At 42.8% G+C, this 12,276-nt stretch overlaps 1 protein-coding gene across 1 annotated transcript in view; it reads left to right on the forward strand.

Annotated features, from left to right (window-relative positions):
• Positions 1-12,276, forward strand: part of c8a (complement component 8, alpha polypeptide) — a 71,529-nt gene that overhangs the window by 9,286 nt on the left and 49,967 nt on the right. The gene's annotated exons all lie outside the window — the stretch shown is intronic.

Genomic DNA, 12,276 nt, shown 5'->3' on the forward strand with positions numbered 1-12,276 from the left:
CTTATTATTCATTTAGATTAGTGGGAATGCCAGACAGGACAGTGGAATGTGGGATGTGGGAAAGTAGGGAGCCCTCCAGTGCCCCTGATGAGTACACCTGCAAGAACTGCATCCAGTTGCATCTTCTAACAGATCTTTTGGGGCACTGTGGGGTTGAAAGAAGGACATACAGGAAGGTAGTTACACCCAAGCTGCAGGACACAGGTAACTGCCAAGAGGGCGACAGGGGATAGGCAGCCAGTGCTGAGTACCCCTGTGACCATTCCCCTCAATAACAGGTATACTGCTTTGGATACTGTTGGGGAGGATGACCTAGCAAAGGAAATCCATAGTAGTCAGGAGTCTGGCACTGAATCTTGCTCAGAGGCTCAGATGAGAAGGTGGGGGGGGGGAGGGTGAAGAGGTGAGCAGTAGTGATTGGGGATTCGTTGGTTAGGGGATGAGGGCTGACGAGGTTCTACAAAATGAGTTCAGTAAGTTAGGTGCCAAGTTAAAGGACAGGAGCTCCAAGGTTATAATCGCAAGATTGCTGTGCCATGAAATGGAGAACTCATACTGTTTAACACCTGGCTAAGGAGATGGTGTAGGAAGGAGGGATTCAGATTTTTGGATCACTGGGCTCCTTTCCAGAGAAGGTGAGACCAGTACAGAAGGGGTGGTTTGCACCTGAACTGGAGTGATCTAATATCCTAGCAGAAAGGTTGGCAAGGGCTTCATGGGGTGTTTAAACTAGAGTTGACGGGGAATGGGAACTAGAGTGCTAGAACAGATAGTGGAAAGGTTATAGAAAGGATGTTAATAAGCCTACATACAAATCAAGAATTGAAAAGGTAAACATGCCTGAATTGCATGTTTTCAATGCAGGGAGTATTGTAGGAAAGGCAGATGAGCATTGGGCATGGATCAACATGTGGAATTATGACATTGTGGCCATTAGTGAGACTTGGGCAGGAGAAGCAGTTCAATATTCTGGGGTCTGTTCTTTTTACATGACAAAATGAGAGGAATTAAAGGGTGGCATTACTCGTCAGGGAAAATGTCATGGCAGTGCAGAGACAGGTCAGACTGGAGATCATGTCTAGTGAGGCTTCGTGGGTAGAATTGAGGAATAAGAATGTTAATAGGATTATTTTATAGACCATCCAATAGTCAGCATGATTTAGAGGAGCAAACTTGTAAAGAGATTGCATGTTGCAAGAAGCACAAGTTTGTGATAGTAGATGATTTTAACTTCCACATATTGACAAGGACTCTCATACTGTAAAAGGCTGGATGGGAAAGGATTTGTCAGATGTGTTCAGGAAAGTTTCCTTAGTCAGTAAATAGAATTCCCAATTAGAGAAATTACAAAACTCAATCTCCTGTTAGGGACTATGTGTGCATACTGTATGTATATGTCATATGTGCGTGGCTCACTGAAGTAAAACTAAGTAGACACGTTATAACTGGGCAGGTAACAGAAGTTTGTGTAGGGTAACACTTTATGTCTTGTGATCATAATGCCATTAGTTTCAAGTAATTATGGAAACCAATAGGTCAGGTACTTGGATTGAGATTCTAAGTTGGAAAAACGTTAGTTTTGGTGGTATCAGAAATGATCTACAAGTGTGCACTGGGACTGGCAAAGATATACTTAGTAAGTAGGAGGCATTCAAAAGCAAAATTTTGAGAGCACAGAGTTTGTATGTTCATGTAAGAATAAAAAACAAGAATAACAGGTTTAGGGAATTACAGAGGGGATCAAATGTGCATATTTGAAAAGATTAAGGACAGAACTGGATCTCATTCTTACACAGAGGAGATTAATGTCATCTGGAGGTGACACATCAATCAGTTGAGGATGTCAGGGTCAACTGTTAGAGAAGAAACTGTCCAGAGCTGTGAGAACCACTTCTTGCTGTCCCAGAGTCAACTCCTACAACCACCATAGAGGAGGCCCCAGAAGCTGAGATTGTTTCACAGCCACAAATTTCACCTGCCAAACAGAGGGCCCCACCACCCCACCTTGTCAGGAAAGACAGTATCCCATAAGAGTAAGAAATCCTTCGCAACAATTACATATTTAGGACTCAGTGGGACAATATAAAATTTACTATACTCTGGGTGTATATATAGTACTGTGGTTGTATTATGTAGTATACTGTGTGTGTACGTATATAACATATGTACATGCCTCACTGAAGAAAAACAAAGTAGACATGTTATTCCCTGGCTGCTATGTTTTTCTTTCGACTGGTATCTGAGTAACAAATCATAAGACCTAAGACCAAAAGATATAAGTGCAGAATTAGGCTATTTGGCCTCATGGAGTCCACTTCTCCATTTCACCAGGGTTGATCTATTTTCCTTCTTAGCCCCAATCTCCTGCCTTCTTCCCGTATTGTTTCATGTCCTGACTAATCAAAAATTTATCAACATCTGCCTTAGATGTACCCAGTGGCTTGGCCTCCGCAACCACTGGTGGCAATGAATTCCACAGATTCACCACTCTTTGGCTAAAGAAATTCCTCCTCATTTCTATTCAAAAAGGACACAAATTTTGGTGACTGCTTTAAAAAATGCTCTCTCCATTCACACCACAAGAGTGACTTTGAGTAACAGGCCTCCTGTCACTTTAATGCACTGCACCATTTTGGTTATGACCTCTGTGCCTTAGTCCTTCCACATCGTACCACTGATGCCTAATGTAAGCCTGAGGAACACCTCATCTTCAGTGTTGCCACACTGTAGGCTCAGGACTGAATAAGATTATAAGACATAGGAACAGAACTAGGCCTTTTGGTTCATCGAGTCTACTCTACCAGTCAATCATGGTTCATCATTTTTCCCCTCAGAGCCCCACTCCCTGGCCTTCTTCCCATAACCTCTGATGGCATATCCAATCAAGGACCTATCAAGCTCTGCCTTAAATACACCTAACAACCTGGCCTCCACAGCTGCCTGTGGTAACCACATCCACAAATTCACCACCCTCTGGCTAAAGAAACTTCTCTGCATCTCTGTTATAAATGGACACCCCTCTATCCTGAGGCCGAGCCCTTTTGTCCTACACTCTATCACCATGGGAAACATCCTTTCCACATCTACTCTGTCTAGGCCTTTCAGCATTCTGAAGGTTTCAATGAGAACCCCCTCATCCTTCTGAATTCCAGTGAGTACAGACCCAGAGCCATCAAATGTTCCTCATGTGATAACCCTTTCATTCACAGAATCATTCTTGTGAACCTCCTCTGAACCCTCTACAATGCCAGCACATCTTTTCCTAGATGAGGAGCACCAAACTGTTCACAACACTCAAGGTGAGGTCTCACCAATGCCTTATAAAGCCTCATCATTGCATCCCTGTTCTTGCATTCTAGATTTCTTGAAATGAATGTTAACATGCCACTTGCCTTCCTCACCACCGACTCAACCTGCAAGTTAACTTTCAGGGTGTCCTGCACAAGGACTCCTAGGTCCCTCTGCATCTTAGATTCCTGGATTTTCTCCCAGTTTAGAAAGTAGTCTGCACATGTATTTCTACTACCAAAGTTCATGACCATGCATTTTCCAACTTTGTATTTAATGTTCCACTTTCTTGCCCATTCTCCTAATCTCTCTAAGTAACTCTGCAGCCTAACCGTTTCCTCAACACTACCTACCCCTCCACCAATCTTTGTATTATCTGCAAAATTGGCAATAAAGCCATCTATTCCATCATCTAGATCATTGATATATAGCATTAAAAGCAGTCCCAACCCCACCCCTGCAGAAAAGCACTATTCACTGGCAGCCAACCAGAAAAGGATCCTTTTATTCCTACTCATTGTCTCCTACCGATCAGCCAATACTCTAACCATGCCAGTAACTTTTCTGTAATACCATGGGCTCTTAAATTGGTAAGCAGCCTTATGTGTGGAACCTTGTCAAAAGTCCAAATATACAACATCCTCTGCATTCCCTTTATCTATCCTACTTGTAATCTCCACAAAGAGTTCCAACAGGTTTATCAAGCAAGATTTTCCCTTAAGAAAACCATGCTGACATTGTTCTATCTTGTCCTGAATCACCAAGTACTCCATAATCTAACCCTTAACAATTGACTCCGACATCTTCCAAACCAATGAGGATCAGGCTAACCTGTCTGTAACTTCCTTTCTGCTGCCTTCCTTCTTTCTTACAGAGTGGAGTGACAGTTGCAATTTTCCAGTCCTCTGGCATCAGGCCAGAGTCCAAAGATTTTTGAAAGATCGTTACTAATTCCTCCACAATCTCTACCACTATCTCTTTCCGAACCCTATGGTGCGATTCATCTTGTCCGGGTGACTTATGTACCCGGACAAGATGAACTTTCAGCTTTTTGTGCACCTTGTCCCTTGTAATACTAACTGCGCTCACTTCTCTTCACTCAAACCTTTCAACACCTTTCACACTGCTAGTGTCTTCCACAGTGAAGACTGATACAAAATACTCATTTAGTTCATCTGCCATCTCCTTGTCCCCCTTTATTATTTCTTTGGCCTCATTTTCTAGCAGTCCTATAGCAACTCTCACGTCTCTTTTATTTTTTACATATTTGAAAATGCTTTTACTATCCACTTTGATATTGTTTGCTAGCTTGCTTTCATATTTCATCTTCTCCCTCCTAATGATTATTTTAGTTGCTCTTTGTAGGTGTTTAAAAGCTTCCCTATCCTTTGTCTTCTTGCTAATTTTTGCTTTGATTAATGCCCTCTCTTTTGCTTTTACATTAGTCTTGACTTCCCTTGTCAGCCATGGTTGTGCTATTTTGCCATTTGAGTATTTCTTTGTTTTTGGAATATATCTATCCTGCACCTTTCTCATTTTTCCCAGCAATTCAAGCCATTGCTACTCTGGTGTCATCCCTGCTAGCATCTCCTTCCAATTTACTTTGGCCAACTCTTCTCTCATACCACTGTAATTTCCTTTACTGCACTGCAGTATTGCTATGTCAGACTTAACTTTCTTCCTATCAAATTTCAAGTTAAACTCAATCATATTGTAATCAGTGCCTCCTAAGGGTTCTTTTACCTTAAGCTCACTGTTCACTTCCAGTTTATTACATAACACCAAATCCAGTATAGCTGATCCCCTAGTAGGCTCAATGAGAAACTGCTCTAAAAAGCCATCACATAGGCATTCAATAAACTTACTCTTTTGAGATACATTACCAACCTGATTTTCCCAATCGAGCCTGCATGTTAAAATCTCCCATGACTATCATAACATTGCCCTTTTGACATGCCTTTTCTATTTTCTGTTTTAATCTGTGGTCCTTATCCCAAAGTGATATTGTAGGTCACTCCCATTTCCCCCTCTATACACAGGTGTGGTGCAGCTTTCTGTTTTATTTAATATGTTTCCCCTCTTCTGTCTCTACCTATCAGTTTGTTAAACTTGCTGTTACGTGGATTACTTTGGTCTTCACCCTAAACAGACTGTTCCTTTCTTCTATCCAATTTTCCAATTCTGTGCAGCCTAAAAACACGCCTGTTTTCTCTCTTTTCCGAGTTCTGATGATTTTATTTCTCTGTTGGTGCTGCTCAAACTGCTGAGTGATTCCAATTCTGTCTTCCTTTGTTTTACATTTCCCATATCTGTAATTTCCTGCTCCAAGTGCAGAAATTAAACCAACTGGTTTATCATTACTTGATTTATCTCTTCTCCCATTTAAAAAAACCTGGAGTTACGGTCGATTGGAGAATTCCTTAATGCTGCATTACTTTGGCATGCACTGACTTTTTTTTTCTGTTTCCCATTTAGCTCACCCCAACATTTGCTGCACCCTTCTCAGCATCCTGTTGTATTAATCACTCTGTGTTTCACCTGGGCTTCCTTTTTCTTACCCTCCATGTATTTTATCATCTGGGGGCCCTAGATCCGGCTCTTTTACCTTTATTGTTTCTGAAAGTATATCTAATTAAACTTGAATCTCTTTAAATGTGTCATTGCTCAGATTGATTTATCTTCATATCAACTTTTATGAATTCCAGTAAAATTGGTCATTCCCCAATGGAGAATCTAAACTCCTGGATTGTTTGTCCTTTCGTATAACTGTGTGAAATCTCCCTGAATCACATTCTCTACCTCATAATGCTCATCTACTACATAAACACAAGAGCTTCTGCAGATGCTGGAAATCCTGATGAAGGATCTTGGCCCAAAAGATTTACTGTTTATTCCTGTCCATATACGCTGCCTAATTTGCTGATTTCCTCCAGATTCCTGTACCCACTTTGGACAATGCACTTATTGGATTAACAGAGTCCATTTTTGTCAGGTCGGTACCAGATCAGTGTCTAATGATAATTGTCTACATGGCAAGAATCTGGCAATCTTGAGTGATAACATAGTGTTTTACAATGTATTGTGTAGCTTGAGCCAGACCATAATATGTGCCTTCAATTCAAACCAAAAAGCCAATAACTCAATATGTTGCATTCAAGAAAATGGTACCAAGTATACAAGAATTTCCTTTTCTATTGTGTTTGTTTGTATTTGCTTTGAATACCCACAAGATATATGGTATTATATGGTGACATATATGTGCATTGATAATAAATTTACCTTGAACTTCCTTAATTCAATGTAAAGAGACAAATGCAGGAGCCATCAAGAACCTGTTAAATGACAGATCTGGTCTGAATAAAGTTTTCAAAACTATAGACAAAATGATGGAAATTCCAGACTTCATATGTGAATGACAACACTTGCAACCCCTCAGAAGGATTTATGTACAAATACCAAATTTAGGAACACAAAAAAATTCAGGGTCTAATAACGCTGACTTTATTTGGGACCCCTTCTCTAGCCCTGTATCTCTTTCACTGATAAACTTCCCAAATATTTACTTCAACCTTCTCCCTCCCAGTTTCACCTATCACCTTGTGTTTTCCCTCCTCTGCCCCACCTTCTAACTGACTCCTCATCTCTCTTTTCTCCGGTCCTGATGAAGGGTATCGGCCTGAAATATCGACTGCACTTTTTCCCATAGATGCTGCCTGGCCTGCTGAGTTCCTCCAGCATTTTGTGTGCGTCTCAAATGCAGATACATATATGGAGAGCCAAAAGCCTAAATGTCATCACATTCAAAGCACTATTTTCAACCAAAATGATAATTCATGCATGAACATAAGTGGACAAAAACTTTCTTGCAATGCAGGGGTTTATAAATTCTGAGGTGCCAGAACAAGTAAGATGTGATAGAGCAATGTTCAGACCTTGTGAATAGTGGAATTAATAATATGAGACTTGTAAAATACAGTTACACAATGGAACAATATTTTTTGGAAGAAAGTTCAGCACTAAAGGCAAAAAGAAATTAATAAAATTTATTTTGTAATTTCCAAATCCTTTAAACTTTTGGGTGCATTTTTAATTAAACGATTCCTTTTGAACATTGTCTGTATTGTTGCTTATACATTATAATGTGGAATTTAATTAGTGCATGGCAAAATTCTGCAAAGTATTAAGGAATAATTTATTAATTCAATTACTTTTTTGTTGGTGTTAGCAGTAGAGGAAGATTGGCTAAAATTCTGGGGCAACTCTGCTCTTTTTAAACTAGTGTTAGGGGATTTTATTTACATCTATTTGAGTAATGTCACATTTTATGTTTTGTAACTCCAAAACATAAAAACTAATTGAAAGAAAAAGATGGGAGCCCAGGAGAATAGGTCTTAATATTGTTTTTACTTTAAATGAGACATGCACATATGACATGGTGAATTGATGACATATGCCATTTACATACTTTTACATACAACCTGGAATGAATTACTTAAACAAAGTAAGAATGTTTAATCAAACAATATATTTGCAATACCACTCAAATATTTCTGAAATACTAACTACACAACACACCTCCATGGCAGCTTTAAACTCCAACTTAAAAGAGAATTCATCTCAACTATATACATATATACTATCCTATATAATGCAACTATTACACAGAAATCCACAGCACAGTAAATTTTAAACTGTCCCATTGAGGTCCAAAGATTTAATTGCAGTGCAGAATTTCTTACTCTTGTGGGATAACATCTTTCTTGACAGGGGGTGGAGGTCACTTTGCTTGGCAGCCGAGACTTGTGGCCGTGAAACAATCTCAGGTTCTGGGGCCTCCTCTGTGGTGGTTGTAGGAGTTGACTCTGGGACTGCAAGAAGTGGTTCTGATGGCTGTGGAGTTGATTCTGGACACATTTCTTCTGGACGTGATGGTATCCCAAACAATGCATAGCAAGCTTCTCTGGGCATTATAGATCATAATTTGTCTGACATCACAACTTCCTTTACAATAAGACCATAAGATATCGGAGCAGAATTAGGCCACTTGGCCCATTGAGTTTGCTCCACCATTTCATCATGGCTGATCCAATTTTCCTCTCAGCCCTAATCTCCTGCCTTCCCCCTATATCACTTCATGTTCTGACCAATAAATAATCTATCAACCTCTGTCTTATATGTACATAAAGATTTGGCCTCCACAGCTGCTTGTAGCAATGAACTCCACAGATTCACTACTCTCTGGCTATAGAAATTCCTCCTCATCTCCATCTAAAAGGACTCCCCTCTATTTTGAGGGTGTGTCTTCTGGCCTTAGACACTCCCACCACAGAAAACGTCCTCTCCACATCCATTCAATCAAGGCCTTCCACCTTTCGATAGGTCTCCCCGAGGTCATCACTCATTCTTCTGAATTCCAGTGAATGCAGGCCCAAAGGCATCAAATGGTCTTCATATAACAAGCATTTAATCCTGGAATCATTTTTGTTTCCAGTTTCAGCACAGCCTTTCTAAGATAAGAGGCCCAAACCTGCTCACAATACTCCAAGTGAGGCCTCACCAGTTCTTTATAAAGTCTCAACATTACGTCTTTGCTTTAATATTCCAGTCCTCTTGAAATGAGTGTTAACGTTGCATTTGCCTTCCTCACCACAGACTCAATCTGCAAATTAACCTTTAAGAAATCCTGCACAAGGACTCCCAAATCCCTTTGTACCTCAGATTTTTGTGTTTTCTCTCCATTTTGAAACTAGTCAACCCTTTCATATCTTGTAGCGAAGTGCATGACCATACACTTCCCGATGCTGTAATCCATCTGCCACTTCTTTGCCCACTCTCCTAATCTGTCTAGGTCCTTCTGTGGCCTCTCTATTTCTCAAAACCACCTGCCCTATCTTGTATTGTCTTTAAACTTTGCAACAAGACCATCAATTCCATCATCTAAATCATTGACATATAACATACAAAGAATTAGTCCCGACCCAGAACCCTGTGGAATACCACCAGTCTCCAGCAGCCAACTAAAATGGTTCCCTTTATTCCTACTCTTTGCCTCCTGCCAATCCACCACTGCTTTATCCATGCTGGAATCTTTCCTGTAATACCACGGATTTGAAGCTTGTTAAGCAGCCTTATGTGTGGTATCTTTTCAAAGGCCTTCAGAAAATTCAAGTACACAACATCAACTGAATCTCCTTTGTCTATTCTGCTAGTTATTTCCTCAAAGAATTCCAACAGATTTGTCAGACAAGATTTTCCCTTGAAGAAAACTTGCTGACTAGGGCCTATATTATCAGCAACACTCACAACATGCTGGAGGAACTCAGCAGGTCGGGCAGCATCCGTGGAAATGATCAGTCAACGTTTCAGGTCAGAACCCTTCATCAGGACTGAAGAGGGAAGGGGCAGAGACCCTATAAAGGAGGTGGGGGGGAGGGTGGGAAGGAGAAGGCTGGTAGGTTCCGGGTGAAAAAACAGTAAGGGGAAAGATAAAGGGGTGGGGGAGGGGAAGCAGGGAGGTGATAGGCAGGAAAGGTGAAGAAGGAATAGGGGAAAACACAATGGGTAGTAGAAGGAGGTGGAACCATGAGGGAGGTATAGGCAGCTCGGGGAGGGGGAAGAGTGAAATAGAGTTTGGGGAAGGGAGGGAGAAGGAATTACCGAAAGTTGGAGAATTCAATGTTCATACCAAGGGGCTGGAGACTACCTAGATGGTATATGAGGTGTTGCTCCTCCAACCTGAGTTTAGCCTCATCATGGCAGTAGAGGAGGCCATGTATGGACATATCCGAATGGGAGTGGGAAGCAGAGTTGAAGTGGGTGGCTACCGGGAGATCCTGTTTGTTGTGGCAGATGGAGTGGAGGTGCTCGACGAAGTGGTCCCCCAATCTGCGTCGGGTTTCACTGATATAGAGGAGGCCACACCAGGAGCACTGGATGCAATAGATGACCTCAACAGACTCACAAGTGAAGTGTTGCCTCATCTGGAAGGACTGTTTGGGGCCCTGATTAGTAGCAAGAGAGGAGATGTAGGGACAGGTATAGCACTTACACTTATAGGGATAAATGCCGGGTGGGAGATCCGTGGGGAGGGATGTGTGGATCAGGGAGTCGCGGAGGGACCGATCCCTGCGGAAAGCAGAGAGGGATGGAGACTTCCAGTTCCCTGGTCCTAACCGCTTCATTTTCACTATGGATGTGCCATCCTTATACACCTCCATTCCCCATCAAGAAGGCCTCAAAGCCCTCCGCTACTTTCGGACAATAGACCTCACCAGTTCCCCACCACCACTACCCTCCTCCAGTTGGCGGAACTGGTTCTCACACTCAATAACCTCTCTTTTGGCTCTTCCCACTTTCTTCAGTCTAAGGGTGTAGCTATGGGAACTCGCATGGGACCCAGCTACGCCTGCCTCTTCGTTGGTTATGTGGAACAGTCTCTGCTCCAAACCTATTCTGATACTGCTCCCCAACTTTTCCTTTGGTACATTGACGACTACATTGGTGCTGCTTCCTGCACCCATGCTGAGCTCATTAATTTCATCGACTTTACTTCAAACTTCCACCCAGCCCTCAAATTCACTTGGTCTATCTCGCACACTTCTCTCCCCTTTCTCAATCTCTCAGTCTGCATCTCTGGAGACAGGCTGTCCACTGATATCTTCTACAAGCCCACTGACTATCATAACTGACTATACCTCTTCCCACCCCATCACATGCAAAAATGCCATTCCCTATTCCCAGTTCCTCCATCTCCGCCGCATCTGCTCCCAGGATGAGGCTTTCCGTTCCAGGACATCTCAAATGTCCTCTTTCTTTAAGGATTGTGGTTTCCCTTCTGCCATTATCAATGATGCCTTCACCCGCATCTCCTCCATATCCCTCACTTCGGCCTGACCCCATCCTCCTGCCACCACAACAGGGACAGAGTTCCCCTTGTCCTCACCTACCACCCCACCAGCCTCCGGATCCAGAACGTTATCCTCCACAGCTTCTGCCACCTTCAACAGGACCCCACCACTAAGCACATCTTTCCCTCTTCACGCCCTCCGCTTTCCGCAGGAATCGGTCTCTCTGTGACTCCCTGATCCACGCATCCCTCCCCATGGATCTCCCACCTGGCACTTATTCCTGTAAGCATAAGTGCTACACCTGTCCCTACACCTCCTCTCTTGGCACTATTCAGGGCCCCAAACAGTCCTTCCAGGTGAGGCAACACTTCACTTGTGAGCTGTTGCGGTCATCTATTGCATCCGGTGCTCACGGTGTGGCCTCCTCTACGTCGGTGAAACCTGACACAGATTGGGGGACCGCTTCGTCGAGTACCTCCACTCCATCTGCCACAACAAACAGGATCTCCCAGTAGCCACCCACTTCAACTCTGCTTTCCATTCCTAGTCGGATATGTCCATACGTGGCCTCCTCTACTGCCATGATGAGGTTAAACTCAGGTTGGAGGAGCAACACCTCATATACCGTCTTGGTAGTCTCCAGCCCCCCTGGTATGAACATAGAATTCTCCAACTTCTGGTAATTCCGTCCCCCTCCCTTCCCCTATCTCTATTTCACTCTGTCCCCTCCCCCAGCTACCTATCACCTCCCTCATGGTTCCACCTCCTTCTACTACCCATTGTGTTTTCCCCTATTCCTTCTTCACCTTTCCTGCCTATCACCTCCCTGCTTCCCCTCTCCCACCCCTTTATCTTTCCCCTTACTGTTTTTTCACCTGGAACCTACCAGCCTTCTCCTTCCCACCCCCCCCCACCTTCTTTATAGGGCCTCTGCCCCTTCCCTCTTCAGTCCTGACGAAGGGTTCTGACCTGAAACGTTGACTGATCGTTTCCACGGATGCTGCCCGACCTGCTGATTTCCTCCAGCATGTTGTGAGTGTTGCTTTGACCCCAGCATCTGCAGATTATTTTGTGGCGTATATTATCATTTGCTTCCAAGTACCCCAAAACCGCATCCTAAACAATCGACTCCAACATCTTC

The sequence above is a fragment of the Mobula hypostoma genome, chromosome 12 (genome assembly GCF_963921235.1).
Source record: "Mobula hypostoma chromosome 12, sMobHyp1.1, whole genome shotgun sequence".
Classification (NCBI taxonomy): Eukaryota; Metazoa; Chordata; class Chondrichthyes; order Myliobatiformes; family Myliobatidae; genus Mobula; species Mobula hypostoma.